At 46.8% G+C, this 18,788-nt stretch overlaps 1 protein-coding gene and 1 pseudogene across 3 annotated transcripts in view; both read right to left on the minus strand.

The window, feature by feature from the left end:
• The window catches only part of NSD1 (nuclear receptor binding SET domain protein 1), a 104,489-nt gene extending 103,406 nt beyond the window's left edge, over positions 1 to 1,083 (minus strand). The window contains exon 1 of one of the 3 annotated variants that reach the window (XM_053294501.1): positions 1,064 to 1,083. The gene's annotated coding sequence lies outside the window, so the exon portion shown is untranslated. Of the gene's footprint in view, positions 1 to 114; positions 325 to 506; positions 657 to 1,063 lie in introns of those variants that run through there. The other 2 variants (XM_053294500.1, XM_053294499.1) reach the window with 2 other exon arrangements.
• On the minus strand, positions 236 to 16,497 carry LOC128343995 (uncharacterized; annotated as a pseudogene).
• Between the last annotated feature and the right edge of the window lie 2,291 nt (positions 16,498 to 18,788).

The following is an 18,788-nucleotide window of genomic DNA, read 5'->3' on the forward strand; positions in this document are numbered from 1 at the left end:
AGCTGGTCTCTCCTCCAGGGCCAGCCAGGACGCTAACGCCTCGCTGTTCCCTGGAGCGGAGCTGCCCTGGGCGCTTGCGGTCTTAGGGCAGCCAGGAGCCTTACGGAGACCAACCAGAGCTTAGGCATAGCAGCCGAGCCCCCAAGTCTCGGGGGCCCGCCGCAGATCCCGAGAGTAACTGCCCGAGTTTTCCCTTGCCAACTGCTCCACAGGCGCCTGAGCGCCTTGACATCGGTCAGGAGCGGCGGGCCTCGGCCGTGCAGCGCTCCCTCCTCCTCCGCCTGCTGCTGCGGCTGCCGCTTCGCTTGAGCAGAATGCAGTCGCCCCCTTCCTCCTCCTTCTCCGCCGCCGCCGCCGCCGCCCCGTGCAACCTGCCTTGCAAAGTAAAGCGGCCATTGGAGCCACCAGCCAAGCCACCTCTTCCCAGGGCAGCCCCTTCGTGCAGTAGCAGAGCCCCCACCAGAAGGGCTGAAGACGGGTGTGGTTGATTGGCTCGTTCATTCTACCTTGAAATCCTCGCCAGTGATCCGTCCGCAGGGAGCCTGCTGAGGAAATCGGGATCGCCAGATTGTGTTATTGTTATTTTTAAAATATATCCTCAGCTTCAGCAAAACTCTCCTCCGTCGTTGCGTGTGTTCATTCAAATGCTAGCAAGGTAGAGAGGAATGGTTGCTGCGGGGCCCAAGGCCATCCTCGTTTGTTTGGGATAGCGCTACTACTAATGTGTAGGTTGTTTTCCAGAGAGAAAAGCAGACTCCTCGTGTGCTGAGGAGTTCGCTAACCAAGGGCGCGGGGTCCGCGAACAGTAGCCAGCCTACTGCATAGCGACGGCTTGGATCAGCCAGCTAAACTATTAACGGTAAATCAAGCACGGCGGAAAGGTGCATTAATAGGCTTTCTGTGCCACAGACTTCTTGAAGAAGCCTGGGCGGGTCACTTAAACCTCAGTGCTGAAACTAAGTTGTGCAGTAGTTCAATTAAGATGACAGAGAGGACGTGCTGTGTCGAGTCCGGAAGCACTTAATTGCTCTCTAAGACAGGGTTTCTCAAAATGTGCCATTACCAAAGTGAGGGAAACAGCAGCTGCCTGGAGCCACCCAGTCTTGGGCTCAGTAGACCAAAGATCTGACTCAGCATAAGGCAGCTTCATCGGTTCATAACCAGCGACAATGATTTGCTGAGCGACAGCAGCAGCATTCTCGCTCCTTGTCCTCCTGGGTCGGGATGGAAACGGCAGCGGCTTAAACGTTGGGGTGGAGTAAGGAAACAGGAAACTTTGCAAGCCCCGCCCTCCAAAGGAAAACTGGCAGAAAATGGAAAACTTGCTCCTTTGTTCCCAGACGTGGATAGCAGAGGCAATGGGGTAACCAAGGTGACTTGTTTTGTAGTGGTAGGGAAGCGGGTGGAGGGGGAGGTTCACACTGCCTCCTGTTCACACTGCCACACTGGATATTTAGTGGTTGTAATATTTAGCATTTGTATGGTACTTTCAAGTGAGAGAAGGGGACCACTGGCACCTCCCCAGGAACCATCTATGTCTCCTTAGGGAAGAGTAGTTTGCAAATTCTTATTACTGTAAAACAGACTCACTCAAGTGAATGGGACTACTCAGTCCATTTCAGACCACATGTGGTTAAACATTGGCCAAAGGGGAAGCTTGCTATTTCAATCAAGAAGTATGTATGAACAGGCCAGTTTGTCACCTCGAGGCTTCCATTTACTGAACAGACCCTCTTCAGTACCACCCTCCACCTTGGCCATGAACAGGGCTTCCTCCCAGTATTGGATCTAATGGGTGTCGGCCCATGTCCAACTGCCCAGCTACTTTTCATGTAGGAGAGCAGGCCCATGTGTGGCATTTAGTCCCCACTCCTGTCTCCTTGGCACACTGCCCATGCGCTCTGCCCCACACTAGCCCTCTTATTCCCCATGTATTGGCTTTTCTTTCCCTCTGCCCACTGCTTCCTCATGTCATTGCTCCTCAACTCACTCACTGTCTACTCTACTCTGTTCCCCTTGCTTCAGCCAGCCTGTTTCCTGGGTCTCCTGTTCCCAGCTTCATGGGCCAATTGTCCCATCTGCTTGTTGGGGCCCCTTTCCCCTCAGTTTCTTGGCCTGCAGCTGCTTTATCTCTGGGTGTTCCTCTCCTGTCCTGGCCATAGTACACAGCTCCTCTTGTTTTTAGCCCATATGACTTCAGCCCAAATGACCTTTTATGTTCCTCACAGAAACTGCTGTCAGCAATCTATGACCATAAGCTTCTTCTGGATAGGCTCACTGGGTGGGGACTGGGTACAGTCTTTCAGTGCTTCTGTTCCAGTCTGAACAGACACTGGTGCTGGGGAACTATTGCTCAGCCTGAGAACACTTGTGCTATGGGGTTCTACAAGGCTATGCACGATGTCCTCCATGCCTTTTAACATCTACATCAGGGCTGCACAACTTGGGCCCTCCTTCAGATGTGGACTATAGTTCCCATCTTCCCAGGCTACTGTGGCTGGAGATGATGGAAGTTGTAGTTCAACAGCAGCTGGAGGACTGAAGTTGTGCAGTCCTGATCTACATGAAGCCACTGAGAAAGATCATCTGGGGATCTGGGATGAGGTGACATTGGTATTCTAATGAAACCCAGCTCTTTCTCTCCTTAACATGTGCTTCAGCTGAGGCAATGGAGATGCTGAACCAGTGCCTAGAATCAGTAATGGGCTGGATGAGGGCCAATATATTGAAGATCAGCCCGGATAAGATGGAGATCTGTTGGTGGGGCTTTCATCACCACCTGAGACTGGTGCCCCAGTTGCTGTCCCTCCTGGCCAAGTTTAGCCATGCTCTAGTAATCTCCAGAACACACTACTGCCATGCATGGAGCTGCCATTGAAGATTGTTCAGAAGCAGGGGCGTAACTATAATAGGGCAAGGGGATGGAGTTGTCTGGGGGCCCACTGCCTTGGGGGGAGGCCCCCCGGAGGCAAGTCACATGACTGACTCCCCCAGCTGTGCACCCGCCCGGGCTCCCTTCAGTTGTAGTCATCCTCCGAAATGGATGTGAGTGTTAAGACCTGGAGCTACCAGAACAGCATGTCTTTCTCTAGTCCCATTAAATGACTTGCATCGTCTACAATTTACAAAACCTTTTTTTTTTAATTCAGGATGATGTTCTATTGTGGCAGATAGGAGAGATAGATAGAGGGAGATAAGAGATAGAGATATAAACTATGCTTTTTGTTACCACTATTCAGCCTCATTTAAAGTTTCTTCACTTCATGAGCTGAGCTTCAGTGAGGGGGGGGGGCATTTTAAAATCTTGTCTCTGGGCCCACTCCAACCTTGCTACGCCCCTGTTCAGAAGCTGCAGTTTGTTCAAAACATAGCTGCTAGGCTGCTGATTGAAAGTTGGGACCCCATCTCACCAGTGCCAATGCCATTCCACTGGCTCTGGGTCAGTTTCCAAGCTCAATTCAAAGCTCAAACACGGAAATCTTCAGCAGAGGATCTCCTCTGGGTGGCTGGGGAAAGACTGACTTCCTTGGCTGCCGTGCTCTGGGACTGGAGCTCCCTTCCCAGGGAGGATCCCCTGGCAGTGCCTATTTGGACATTATTCCAGTGCCATGCAAAGACCTTTTTATTCTTCCAGGCTCCTCAAAGCAGTTTTATTTGCTGCATGTTTATCGGCCTGTATCTTTTTAATTGTTGCTTTCTATGGTTTTCATTTTCATTTTTAAGCTGCTCTAGAAAAATTGATGTGCTGAAGGAAAGGATACAAATTAAGAAACAAAATTCTTATATTTCTGCAGTCCACTCCTCACCCACACCCAGTTACATAGTTGCCTCATGTTTATTCAGGGGCAGCAGTCTTCTTGAATCACAAAGTTGCTCAGACCCCAAAGGGAAGCAAACCCTGTTTTGGGGTTGTTGTTGTTTTTTAAAAAGTTTTAGATAGTGGGCTTCTGCAGGGCTAGTATCAGCGGTTGGAATCACCGGGCAGCTGCCAAAGGCCCACTGCTGATTCCTAAGCCCCCCTCTGTACCCATAGCCTTCATGTGGTGAGGGCACAGCGACTCCCTTGGGGCCCACCCAGCTAGGGGAGGGCCTGTGGGGAGCGGTTTAATGAGGGGCCCCTAGAACCTGGAGTCAGTCCTAAGTGTCTGAATTGGTACATGAGAAATAAGTCAGTCAATCTGTGGAAACTTGCAGATGTGTGTTTTTATTTGCAGTATCATCTTTGTGGCAGTTCCCCACATGCTCTCCAGCACATCCACGATTCACACTCCTCACATGACATTCTTTCATACAGATTCTGATCCAAACAACAGATTATGTGAATATTAAACATGTTGTTTGCCTTTGCATGAATTTCCACCATGGTCCTGATTCAGATTGCCCCATGACTGCTATTTTGCCCAGAAGGGCACCAGACTAACAGTTGACTACTAATAGCTTTAAAATAGGGTTAAAATCCTGCAAAATATGTAGGATGTTTTGTTCCCCCTAAGTGAGGGCAAATCTGTAAGAAAGGTAGAATTATTCAGTTTATCCTGTAGAACACAAGGAGTTGTGTCCGGGTTTGGACTGTGTATTTGATCAATGATCATAATAACTAAACAGAAGGAGTTGTGTCTGGTATAAGATATTCATACAAGTGCTGCTAGTCCAATGCATTTTGCTGCCAAAGACAGCTGTATTGCATTCTCTGGGATGAGTGCCTCAGACTCCTTTGCAATCCTAAATTGCACCACCACATCCTCTGTGACCTTGCAAGAGATTCTGTAGTGTTCCTCTTGATTGGTCACATTGCTTCCTTGACATCCCCAAAATTATGACTGCCCCAAGAAACTGCTCAGGCTGCTTATGATCAGCATAGGGTGGGAGCTATGCAATTCCTTTTAATCTCCACCATTATTATTATGATGCCATTAATGTGGATGACACTTTACAGAGTAAAAATAAAAAGACAGGTATCTATCCCAGGGAGCTTACAGGAGCTTATATTTGACATAGAGGCAATAAAGGGAGGGGGAAATGGAGACACAGATAGACCAAAAGAATATGTGCTCATTTCAGTTACATACTGTATACTCAAGCTTAGTTTCAGCAAGGGGAGAGGACTTCGGGGATTATTACCTGTACACTTACAGAGCTGTCAGTGCAAATACTTTTATATTTATCTATCTCCTTGAGTTCCAAGGCTTAGCTCTGGCCACAGAAACAGAACCAAGCATTTGTGAGTCCTAGCTCAAATTAAGTCTAGCCTATTTTAAATCTAATTTCTGTAAAGTAAGAGATCTATGAGTGGTCCTAATTTATTCTGCAAATGCACTATCATAGAATACCAGAGTAGGCCTTGTCTATGCTAATTCCTTCATATCTTAGTATCAGGCAAACTCTAACTTCAGTCCAATAATTGCAGAGCTACATCATAGCAAAGAGCAATCTCTAGTGGTTGAACCCTGAAAATGATTGGGTGAGAACACATTTTTTGATAAGGTCAGAAACCAGGGAGAGACCCACTAAGAGGACAGTCTGGTTCAAGTCTGTGCATGAACATGTTCCTTTAACATCTTGTTACTGTGAAATGTTACCCGAAGTCAGAACTTGCAAAGAGCCAAAGTGAGCCAGCACCACATCCAAACTGTGATGCGCTTCTATTTTCTCAGCCAGTGAAAAGAGTTGTATGCATTTAAACCTGTGCAGATCATATTAATTACTGGGGGTAGCTCAGTGTGTGGCTTTTAAAGATGTAGGGTCACAAATAGCCTCTAGGCCATAGATAATAAATTCTAACCTCTTCCAGTAGGGGATGACAACTTCACCAGACTTGAGTATCAAACAAGAAATGGGATATGCAGCATCAGGGCAAAGGTCAGAGAAAGACAAGGAAACAAACCTGTAATTCTGTCAATACTGACCTGTAACATATTAAATTAATCAGTGTGTCATTATTACATGGTATCTGTGATCTCCATCTTGAGGGCAATATAAGAAAAACAGTTTTTAATGACACATAATTAGTAGGCAACCACAGCTTTTGTGAATAAGCATTCCAGCCTTAAATTGCCTATAAACATTTGGTCATTTCCAGGACCCAACCATGCCTATAATGCATATACTGTACACACTCACATCCCAAATACTTTATGCAACATTTTTCAAAAGACACATTTTCTCACCAGCACATGCCCAGTTCTGTTTACTAGTCCAGGATCCATCCCCAGTGCACACATCTCAGCTCTAAAGTTGGGCATTTCTTCTCCCAGCAATGGAGTCCTCAGAAACAAGACAAGAAGTTCTGGTAAGTACTAATCTGCCTGCTTTCACTATAATCTTAACTGATATTTACCATCTTCACATTAACCCTCTTCTGATTTGGTTCAAATCGGTCCAGGTATTGTGAAGTTGGTAGAGGGACACACATACACAAAAAGCTGGGTGACCTCATGCACTTATTTTCCTTAAGGAAAGTAGGCTAAAAAAGAGAAAATCCTAATAGAACTACAGAAAATTCCCCCCTTCACACCAGATGAGGAGCAAAACCACATGATGGCATCACAAATATACTATTGGATAATGATCATGTCTCCTGTGGAATAAGGACAGACTCCAACAGAGCTAGGCTGAGGTCAGCAAGTAGAGGTCAAGGGCCAGGGAGTCTCCTCTACAAAGGAGCAAACATAGCCAAGGTCAAGAGCCAGATCTTCTTCAAGGGAGCAAACATAAGCCAAGGTCAAGAGCCAGGTATTATGATAGAACAAGTGTAAGTCAAGAGCTGGAGAACCAGACCTATAAGGAACTTACACAGGAATACTTCTTCTGCAACCCACTGAACCCTTCCAAAGGGGAAGTAGAGCCTGGCCACACCCCTGCCCTGGAGTGCGAGGGAACTTACAGGGCCCATGCCTTGTTATGCAGACACTGACTGTGGTATAGCTGGACTATCAGTGATTGAGCCAGTGTGACTGTGGCCTTCTCCTCTAAACTAGATGAAGGGGGCAAGGCAACATCCTCAGGCCACAAGGAGAGAGGCAGAAGGGGGGTTGGGACTCCGCTGGAGTGACGGGGGTGGGGGCTCAAACCCTATTCCTTCATCAGAGTTGTCTAATTCCATCCCGGTTGGGAAGAGGGCAGACTTGAGAGTCAGGACAAAAAATATAATTGTTGTTATTGTTATTGTTATTCATTTATTGAATTTATATACCGCCTAGTATAAAAATCTCTAGGTGGTTTACAGAATTAAAACATATAATATAACACATTTAAAATTAATAAAAAGATAAAAATTATAAATAAAAACACATTAGAACACATTAAAATCTAAATGTTAATTTTCCCCCACATTCAAATGTGACCATTAAAATGGTCTCCCTAGTAAAATGTCATGCCCACCCTAGCTGTTACATCAACAAATCTCACCACAGAAAGTGATAACCAACCGTCATATTGTCAATCTTTGCCATACCCCAGTCTGCATCTCCAGCAGATATGGGAATAGAAAGGGTTTGGGGCTCTCAGTGTAATGGTGTTAAATCCCTGCAGTGAGTACTTGTAAACCAGGGGAGGCAGGAATGGCTTGCAAAAGATGTTCCCTTGAGTGTGCCTGTTGCAGGTGCAACAGGCTTCAACTCGTGCCTTACACTTACTTTCTTACTCTTCCACCTGTTTCTCTCTTCTTGTGCTGGAAGGGGAAACACCAGAATATAAAACAGTCCTGATGAATCAGGCCCAAATATAAAACAGCCCTGCTGGATCAGGCCCAAAGCCCATCCAGTCCAGCATCCTGTTTCACACAGTGGCCCACCAGATGCTCTTGAGAGCCCACAGGCAAGAGGTGAGGGCATGCCCTCTCTTTTGCTCTTTGTCATGACTCCTACCTGAGCCAGAGGAGGAGGGGGAATGCACTGGGGTTGAATCCTTGACTTAAGGGGTCCAAAGTAGGCTGCCACCATCCACCTTATTTTGATGTGGGGAAACCCACTCTCCATATAAGGTTCCTGGGAGGGGGGTAAAGTGGCAAAACCCTCCCAAAAGGGGCTGAGCAGTCCTAGGCCTTCAGAAGCATGTGATTATGGCAAACCCAAATGGAAAAAAGCACACTAAAACAACAAGCATTTATTATTAGATTTAAAGAAAAGCTATGCAATATGAAGAGGCTATTCTGACGATCAGCCGAAATCAGGCTAGGGGAGCCTAGCCCGATTTTGGCTGACCGTGTGAGCCACCGGGCTCGAAGGCGAGCCTGGTGGCTCCCAGGCGGTTAACCCGTCTAAGTACCCCTCCCCTAAAACTGGTTTTGCTGAGCGAGTGCTCCGCAAACCCAGTTCTTTTTATTGTGAGTAGCCGCGGTACGGCTTGGCAGCGCAGCTACTCATGAGGAGACCCCCGGAGGAGAGGTGAAAAGCCGCCTCCTGGTTCCAGGGTCTCGCCAGCATGCCCTGCACGCTCGCACAGGGCATGCTGGAGCTTCCAGGGGGCGATTGGCCCCCAGCCCCCTCCGGCTCCATCACAGAGCTGACAATCGTGTGGGCAGCCGATCCAGCCGTTCAGGGCTCCCAGCAGGATCATCTGCGGGGAGAGTGGGCTCTCCTGGGACAGACTGAACTCACAGAACAAAAGCATTCTCCCCTCCAGGAGGTGAGACTGTGTGTATAGTTCCCACCCAGCCCTCTGGATTGGTCCTTCTGCAGGCCTCGTCCTCCCTCCAAGCCTTCCCATCACTACGCCGTTGCTCCCTGCAACAGGTATTTAGAGGCATCTTGCCTTTGGGGCTGGGGGTGGCAGGGGCGTAACTATAATAGGGCAAGGGGAGGCAGTTGTCTGGGGGCCCACTGCCTTGGGGGGCCCCCAGAGGCAAGTCACGTGACTGACTCCCCCAGCCGCACACCCACCCGGGCTTCCTTCAGTTGTATTCATCCTCCGAAACTCAGAGGCGTAACTATAGGGGGGCAGGGGGGGCACGTGCCCCGGGCGCCATATTTTCGGGTCACATGGGGGGCGCCGCCATGACCAATTTTTTTTTTTAAAAACAACAACATTTTTTTAAATACACATTTCTCCTGCTCAGTGCAGCAGCACTGCAGCAGTCAAGGGAGCGTGTCGGCCCCCCTCCCCCATGAGCGGTCCCTTCCGCGCCCCCCGCACCCCCCCTTTGCTTTGCTGGTGGCCAGTCAGTGGCCTGGCTTGGCGGCGGTGGGCGCCTTTAATGATGCTCACTGTGCCTGCCCGCCTGTGCCCCCCCCCATTGCTTTGCTTGTGGCCAGACAGTGGCCTGGCTTGGCAGCGGGCGCCGCGGCGGGCACCTTTCATGCTGCTCACTGCGCCTGCCCTTGGCTGAGGCTCGCTCGCTCCATCGCTCGCTTAGTCTGGAACAGCCAGAAAGAGGCCCTCTAGTGGCTTGCCAGCCAGAGGGTCTCTAGTCAGTGACGCACGCGCGACTCGGCCGGCGTGCCGAGTCGCGCTGCGCATGTGTGCGGTGCGTCTGTCCTCCTCTGTTCGCCTGCACATGGTGGCGCGGTCGCCATCGTGGAGGAAAGTGTCATTGCTGGGGCTGGGGCTGCACTGCAGCAGGTGCAGGCAGGACGACGAGGACACACACGGACACCCGGCATGGAAGAAAGGATTCGGCAGCGGGCGGGTGGAAGCAGCAGACCAAGTGTCAGGGTGAGAATGAGTTGCAAAAACTACAGAAGCCACATGTGGGGGGAAAAACATATTAAAGAATCAGGCTTTTATTTAGCTGCCCAACTATGGTCTCAGGTGCCTAACAGGTGTTAATGTTTGCATTATACGCTCCTCTCTCCGCCCCAAAAGAAAGAAAAACAATCATAAAGATTCTTTGGCACTCAATCTTAAATGCATGCATGTATATGGAACTGGGAGTCAATTCTCACAGCCTGGGTAGTACAGCAGTGTGAGTTGACTCAAGCAGTGTAACATAGCTGCCTGTGCATTGTTACAAGGTGTTTCAAGAGAGTTTTACCATGAGTTCTGCTTGCTTGCATGCTCGTTTTTGCACTGTGAAAGCTTGCCTTGTGATCTCAGTTTACGCTGAAGTGCTCCTATAACAGCTCTATTTCAGAAAAACCTGCAGTGTTAGCTTTAACAAGTGCCTGTGGTATCCTGCTAAAGACACAAAGTTTGGCAAGAAAAATGGGGGAGGGGGTTATATGCCAGGACCTTTGGAGATTGTCTCTTGCTTGTGAGGAAAAACCAAAGTATAATGTGGTGTGTATCATCATTGCATCATAATTCTGTTGTTTGAGATACAAGCCAACTCCACAGGGTTGTTGCTTGTGAGGAAAAACCTAAGTATGTAGTGCACCACTCTGGGCTACTTGGAGGGAGAATTCGCATTTTTGGTTATTTATCGCATTTTTGGTTATTTATCGCATTTTGAAATTTTTGGTATTTTTTGTAATTTTTTAAATTTTTAAAATAAAAGTTTTCTGAAACATGTGTGTCAGTCAGATGTATGCTGGGGGGGCGGCGGCGGGGGGGGCAATTTCAGTGCTTGCCCCGGGCGCCATTTTCCCTAGTTATGCCTCTGCTGAAACTGATGCGAGTGTTAAGACCTGGAGCTACCAGAACAGCATGTCTTTGTCTAGTATCATTAAATGACTTGCATCATCCACAATTTACAAAACCTTTGTAAAAATAATTTAGTATGATGTTCTATTGTGGCATATATATATATATATATATATATATATATATATATATATATATATACACACACACACACACACACACACACATATATATACACACACACACACATGCTTTTTGTTACCACTATTCAGCCTCATTTAAGAGTTCTTTACTTCATGAGCTGAGCTTCAATGTGGGGGGCCCTTTTTAAAATCTTGTCTCTGGGCCCACTCCACCCTTGCTATGCCCCTGGGGGGTGGCCTATAGCCGCCAGACCAGTAGCCATTGATAGACCTGTCCTCCGTGAATTTGTCTCAGCCCGTTTTAATGCCACCCAAGCTAGTGGCCATCACCACATCCTGTGGCAGATAATTCTGTATATTGATTATGTACTGTGTTAAAAAGTACTTCCTTTTGTTGGTCCTAAATTTCCCAGCCTTCAGTTTCATGGGATGACGTCATGATGTCAGGCGCGGGGCTGCTAGTTTAGCTCCCGACTGGGGGCCGCATGGCCCCCGTTCAAGAGTTAAATGGCCGCTGCATTTGCGGCGCGGCCAGGAGTGGTTCTTCCCTGCCTTTAAGGCAGGGAAGAGCTGCTCCTGGCTGTGCTGCGAATGCAGCACCAGCCTAAGTCGTTCCTAAAGGGGCCGTGCAACCCCTTCAGGAGCTAAATGGCCGGCACTACAAATGCAGCGCCAGCCTAGGTAGCTCCTGCAGGGGCCGCACAGCCCCTTCGGGAGCTAAATGAAGGCAGCCAGGAGCGGCTCTTCCCAGGGAAGAGCTGCTCCTGGTTGCGCTGCGAACACAGCGCCAGCCTTCATTTAGCTCTCAAAGGGGCCGCGCGGCCCCTTCAGGAGCTAGACTCCATCTGCTGCCAAACGGAGCCTTGAGGCTCTGTTCGGGAGCCAGACCACGCCCCCTGCATCTGACAACAGATGCGGGGGTGTGGCTAACCCTGCGTCTGATGTTAGACGCGGGAGGAGGGCTGAGCGGGGCCGCCGCCACAGCCACAGCCGCACACGGGCTGCCAGCGACCATGTTCTGCCACTGCTTGCCTCATAAGGAAGCTGCTCCAGCGCCCTGATAATCTTGGTTGCCCTCTTCTGCATCTTCTCCAGTTCTACAATGTCCTTAAGTTACGGTGACCAGAACTGCATGCAATACTCCAAATGTGGCCGCACCATAGATTTGTAAACTTGAAGGAGAATTTGTAAACCTGACGCAGAATGGCATTTATTTATTTATTATTCGCAGCAGGCACACATGCGCCCGGTACTTCCGGCCACTTCTGGCCGAGGAGGGGGAAGAGGCAGCAGGGAGGTACGCTGCAGCCCCAAAGGCTTTTACTGGCAATGAGCCAGGGGGAAAGCGGCGGGCGGGGTGAGTGCATCCTCCCCTACCCTTACAGTGGCACCCCCGTCGCCTTCAAACCTCCCCGCCACAGTTCCGTGCACATCCCTAGCTCAGAGCAGTGTAGGTGAGACACCCCCTTTTTGTCCTCACACAACCTTGTGAGGTAGGTTAGGCTGTGAGAGAGTGACTGGTCCAAGGTTACTCAGTGAGCTTTATGGCCGAGTGGGGATTTGAATCTGGGTCTCCACAATCCTAAGATGACACTGTAACCAGAGGAGAGCTGGTCTCGTGGTAGCAAGCATGACTTGTCCCCTTAGCTAAGCAGGGTTTGCCCTGGTTGCATATGAATGGGAGCCTAGAAGTGTGAGCACTGCAAGATATTCCCCTCAGGGAATGGAGCTGCTCTGGAAGGTTTCAAGTTGTCTCCCTGGCTTCTCCAAGATAGGTCTGAGAGAGATTCCTGCCTGCAACCTTGGAGAAGCTGTTGCCGGTCTGTGAAGACAATACTGAGCTAGACAGACAATGGTCTGACTTGGTATATGGCGACCTCTTATGTCTGTATGTTCCTATTACATCAACAGTGGATTTTCTTAATGTTTATGCACCATTGTTCTTTACATATTATGCTTCAGAATTTGAAAGAGATTTATTTATCAGTTGTCTCAACCGCAGGCCATTGAAGCAGAGGAATATGGCATATATGACACAGAAAAAACACATGTTTCATATGAAGTCATCACATTGACTGATTAAATGCCATCAAGCACTCTTAGTGACCATATAGATAGATTCTCTCCAAGATTATCTGTCTTCAACTTGGCCTTTAAGATCTCTCAGTGGTGCATTCATTACTGTTGTAATCGAGCCCATCCACCTTGCTGCTGGTCGTCCTCTTCTTCTCTTTCCTTCAACATTATTCAACATTTCCCAGCATTTTGGACTTCTCAAGGGAGCTGGGTGTTTGCATAATGCGTCCAAAGTATGATAGTTTGAGCCTGGACATTTGTGCCTCGAGTGCAAATTCTGGATTGATTTGTTCTATGACCCATTTGTTTGTTTTCCTGACTGTCCATGGTATCCTCAAAAGACTTCTCCAGCAGCAAAGTTCAAAAGCGTCAATACTTTTTCTATCTCGCTTCTTCAAAGTCCAACTTTCACATCCATAGAGTGTCACGGGAAAAACCATTGTCCGAATGATTCTAATCTTTGTAGGCATAGACACATCACAGCATCTAAATATCCTTTCCAAGGCCTTCATTGCAACCTTACCACATGCTGTTTATTATTTCTCTGTGTAAACCGCCCTGAGCCATTTTTGGAAGGGCGATATAGAAATCAAATAACTAACTAACTAACTAACTAACTAACTAACTAACTAACTAAGTAGTCTGCAGTGTATTTCTTGACTGCTGGATCCTTTACTGTTGATGGTCAGTCCTAAAAGGGAGAAGCTATCCACCACTTCAATGTCTTCATTATCAGTTCTGAGGCTGGTTGCTGTACCCATTTTCATTTGTTTAATCTTCTTTACATTTAGTCGTAATCCCATTTTTTCACTGTGCTCCTTAACTTTCATTACTTTACTAGAGCTTGCAGATCATCCGCATTCTCAGCTATTAGGGTGGTGTAATCAGTGTGGTTCAGGTTATTGATGTTTCTTCCTCCAACGTTAAAACCACGCTCATCTTCTTCCGGTTGGAGGGTGAATTTACCCATGATGGGTTTTGTGATTAATTAGCAGAGCACAAAAGAAGCTACCCACTCCGGTTACAGAATAGAATGCAGAGTTAAGTTTTTGCAGCTATTTATAGAAGACTTATGGAGATTCTTGTAGAATCTAAATACTAAGTAGATTTATTGGTGAAGTACACTTTAGATAGGAAAGACCTAATCCTATCTATAGGGTACATAATGAATAGGTAGGGGGAGAGAGATGTTTCCATCTGCTCTCCAAGAGGAATGGAAGGGATTCTGACTCACCATAGGAAATGCCTGAGGAGTTATTAGAGTAGAGACAGATAGGAACAGCTAGGGAGACCCTTACTCACTATCTCTTCTCTCAGTGCCCCTAGCAGTCATTGGGATAGTCTGTGCAAAAGGCTGATGCAATGGAACTCTATCTCCAACACTTCCAGTCCAGCTTCTCTCAGTATATGCTTAGCATATAAGTTGAATAAATAAGGAAAAAGTAGACAGCCTTGCCTTACTCCTTTGCCGATCGGGAACCAGTCTGTTTCACCATGTTCCATCTGGACTGTGGCTTCCTGTCCTGTGTATGGGTCTCTCATGAGAACTATGAGATGTTCTGGGATGCCCAGTTTTCTAAGGGTATTCCGCAACTTGACATGGCTGATGCAACTGAATGCTTTTCTGTAGTCAATAAAGCACATATTGATTTCTTTTTGGTATTGTTTGGCTTTCTCAATTATCCAGTGTGTATCAGGGATAATGTCTCTGAAGCCATAATCAGGGCCGGTGCTAGGGTTTTTTGTGCCCTAGGCGAGATCACCTTCTGGCACCCCCCCCCACCCGCCAATCATATTTCAAACACAGATGTATTATAGGAAGAATGAAAAGCACAGAATTTGAAATTGTTAATTTATTTTTTAAAAATTGTGAAAACAAGTCATAAAACAATTTCTGATTTATTTTCTCAAACAGAACACAGTTTTAGCACAGAAATCACTTTGAAAAATGTTAAATGTGATGCTGAAATTTAAGTCTCTTTAATGTTTCAATTTCAAGCAAATCAAAATCTTATTTTACGTGCCTTTTCCTTTGCAAATTTTGTTAACAGTTCCTTCAGGTCAAGTGCTGATGCTTCAGCATGTTCGATTGATATAGTTGCCAAACCAACTAGTCTCTTTTGGAGCATAGTTGAGCGTATGTGTGTTTTTATAAGTTTGAGTTTTGAAAAACTGCGTTCACCACTTGCCACTGACACTGGAAGTGTGAGAAGGATCCTAAGAGAAACAAAAACATTAGGCACACTATTCTGGATTTTGTGTTGTAGTATGAAGAGAAGTACTTTTTGTGGTGGCATAGACTCTGGAAGCCTTCGAGCAACTGCTTGAAGTTCACAGCACAGATCTTCAGCATCAATATCTTTGTTTTCATTGTGTGTCAATGACTGCTCCAAAGTTTTGCAGGCCTTTCGTACATCTTCAGTACATTTTTTGTTGATGCTGTATATATCATACAGGAAGCCAAATACGGAATTATAGTGTTGTAGTTGTTGGAATCTCTCTTCAACAGATTGAATGGCCATATCTAAAATAGCATAATAGAAATCCACTTTGAATTTTTCTTTGGATCTTGTGGAGCCTCATCTGGGGCCTCATACCCAAACTGTTTTTTCTTTCTCCTTTGTCTAAATTGTTCTGTCTCAAAGTTTGGTAATATTTCTAACTCCTTTGCAATCACACTAGCATCTATCAAAACTTGTTCAAAACCATCATCACACCTACAGCCCACAAGATAATTCTTGGTTACTTGTAATTGACTTGTAGCTGAACTTAAATCAGTTTCCTTATTTTGTAGTAGTTTGCTTGTCAGATTTATTTCAAAAAGCATGTTGTACCATACAACAAGGGATACCACAAACTTGAACTTACTAATGCCTTCAGCAAGACCCTTAGCTACAACAAGAGATTCACTTCTTGTTTTATGTGGGTGTGGTTCATTAGAGATCTCCATTAAAGCATCATATATACTACCAAGATGATATCTCAGTGGTTTCAAAGCATCAATCCGACTCTCCCATCTTGTTTGACTCAAAGGCTTAACAGTAATGGTAGGTACATGGCTAGTTAGTATTTGCCAATGCTGAGTTGATGCAGAGAAATAATTATAGATCTGTTGAGCCAACATGGAGAAGCCTGTTGCTTCCCGGCAACTCTTAGCAGCATCATTGACAACCAAACTGAGAGAGTGCGCACTGCAGGGCACGAAAAAGGCACCTGGATTTATATCAAGAACTCTCTTTTGTACTCCCTGTTCTTGACCTCTCATGTTACTCCCATCATCATAACCTTGACCATACAGATGCTCAAGTGGTAATCCCGTTTGCTCAAGCAGCCCAAGAAGAGTTTCTGCCATAAAGGCACTAGTAGTCTTCTTTAGAGGAACAAATCCCAAGAAATGTTCTTTTATTGTAACCTCAGGCTCAGATGTTTCAGGATCTGATGGCATGATGACATCGACAAAACGTACAATCATAGTCATTTGTTCAGTATGACTAACATCAGGTGTACAGTCCAAAACAACTGAGTAGTATTTGGCGGAGTTTATATGTGCTAAAATGTTCTGTTTTATGGAAGTTGCTAGAAGCTCTATAAGCTCATTTTGGATCTCTTTTCCTAAGCAGTGAACCATAGTTTCTTCATCTTTAACTCTGCGCACATGTTCAGTCATGACAGGGTCAAAAAGAGCCAAAAATTCAACAAGCTTCAAGAAATTTCCATTGTTCTCACTGTACAACTTTTCAGTTGTACCACGAAATGCCATGTTTTGCATGCCAAGAAATCTGACCGCAGCAATCAAGCGTTCCAAGACTTGTCGCCAATATTGCTCTTCTTCCCTTATTTTCTGTTGGTTGATATTATCAATTGTTTTTCCTTTCTGTAAGCACAATTCAAGTTCTCTCCACGCCTGGTAACTGTATAGATGGAGAGTACTCCTCTCATGTACCGACAGAATTGCTCCAATGTTCTTCCAGTCTTTTGAACCTGGGTCTTGTAAAGCTGTTGCTCCACCATCTCTTTTGCTGAACAGCCTACAGCAAAAACAAAAAACCACATCTTTTGAGGTAGAATATATCAGCCAATGACGGCACATTTCTTCACCATTTGCCAGTTTCCTCTTGTAATACAGGAGAGAATTTTCTTTTTTGGGAGTCTTTTGGAAATTTATATGATACAATCTGCCGTGGGCCATGCTGAACAATAAGCTGTCGCAAATTTTCACTGCAATAGTTAGGCCAGTTAGCAGGGTCACTGTAATCCAAGCTAGGCACAATACCAACGTGTTTTGTAGTAACTGCAGTACTCTCAGTTTCCTCAAAATCCTCGGTTTCTTCTGTGTGTTCCACTGGAATATCTCCAGACTGTGAGACTTTGTCCTCAGAAGTAATACCACTTGTAGTAAGACCAATACCACTTGTACTAGGAGTTTCCTCAGTGGTAGTTTCACCAATGGTACTGTCATCTTTTTGTTCTGTACTTGTTTTACAAAGGTATTTCCGGAAGAACACCTCTTGCTTGGCGTCTTCCTTGGCTCTTTCTGCCTTTCGTTTGCGGAACTGAGCTCCAGATGGTTTTTTCCTGTCAGCCATAATTCCCTTGGAAAATAACCATATTTAAGAATGCCCCAAAGCCTCTCCCCGCGGAGTCCCCAGGCCACGCCACGGCCCGTGCACCCGCCCGCGGCCAGGCCCCTGCTGCCGCGCCTTCCCCCTCGCCCGCCGCCCCTGGCCCCAGGTGGCCTTGATGAGGCCCCCGCTGCCTCCTGGCCTGGCGCCGCCGCCTTCTTACCTCATCGTCGTCCGACCAGCCCGCAGCTCCGCCAGCAGCCCAGCACCTCTGCTCGCGACTCCGGGCGGGCCGCGGGTAAAGAGAAGTGGGTGGGCGCCAGCAGGCTGTGTGGCGCATGAAAGAAAAGGAGCAGCACCGGGCGGCGGCGGGGGGCGGCGGGGGGTGGGGGGGCGGCAGGCTGGCCAGCGCCCCCTCCATTTTGGCGCCCTAGGCAACTGCCTAGTTCGCCTTAATGGATGCGCCGGCACTGGTCATAATATACATAAAGTATATTAAGTATATTGAAATAAAAGACTTTTCATATCTCTAGTTTCAAATTAACAAAGGTTTCAAAGGGAATTTAAATTGGGAATGTTGTGCAAAGGGAAAAGTTTAAAAATTGTCTCCCAGTGCTGTGGCCCTGATCCAAATTCCTCTTTGCTTTTAAGCAAATAAAATGACGTTGGGAGATCTCCCATCTTACATCTAGCGTGGCCCTGTGCAAGTGCGGACCTAAACCAGGAGTGCACAACTCAAATGCCCTAGCGGGCTATTACCAACCACAACCTGGTGTATGGGGGTCAAGGTTAATTTTCAGCACATTAATGAATACAGTAGAATTAATTATTAAAAATATTAATGAAAGCAAGGAGGGTAGAGAGTTGAAGTCAGGAGGAAAGGTGAGGGGAAAGAGGGATGAGGGATGGTGTCAGTGGGCTCTGGCCTGGGTGGGGAGCAGCAAGGTGGGCAGGGAGCATTAAGCAGCCAACTGCATTGAGCCACTGCTGCTTGTCAGTGGGACAGGCCAAGAGCTCATCATAGCTCCTGTTGTTGCTGTTTCTGTGGGCCAGCAAAAGAGTCCCCACAGGCCAGACTTGACCCCCAGGCCTTATGTTGTGCAGGCATGACCTAAACAGTGCCTAGATGGGAGACCACTAAAAGGATAGTACAGTGGTCCCTCGACTTACGAACTACTCGACATAAGTATTTTTCGAGTTACAAACGGCAGTTTTAGATCCGGTTTTAGATGCGGTTTTTTCAACTTACAAATTTTTAGATGGGGTTTCCTCGACTTAAGAATTTTACATGCGGTTTCCTTGACTTGCCTGCCTGTTTACTGCCTGTTTATTCTTGAAAAGAAATGTTCCTGTGCAGTTTGCAAGCCTTACTGGGGGTCTGGGTCTTTTTTCTAGGCTCCGGAACGCATTAATCCGTTCCCAATGCATTCCTATGGGAAACCGCTTTTCGACTTACGAACTTTTCGACTTACAAATGTGCATTCGGAAC

The sequence above is a fragment of the Hemicordylus capensis genome, chromosome 2, assembly GCF_027244095.1.
Source record: "Hemicordylus capensis ecotype Gifberg chromosome 2, rHemCap1.1.pri, whole genome shotgun sequence".
Taxonomy (NCBI): Eukaryota; Metazoa; Chordata; class Lepidosauria; order Squamata; family Cordylidae; genus Hemicordylus; species Hemicordylus capensis.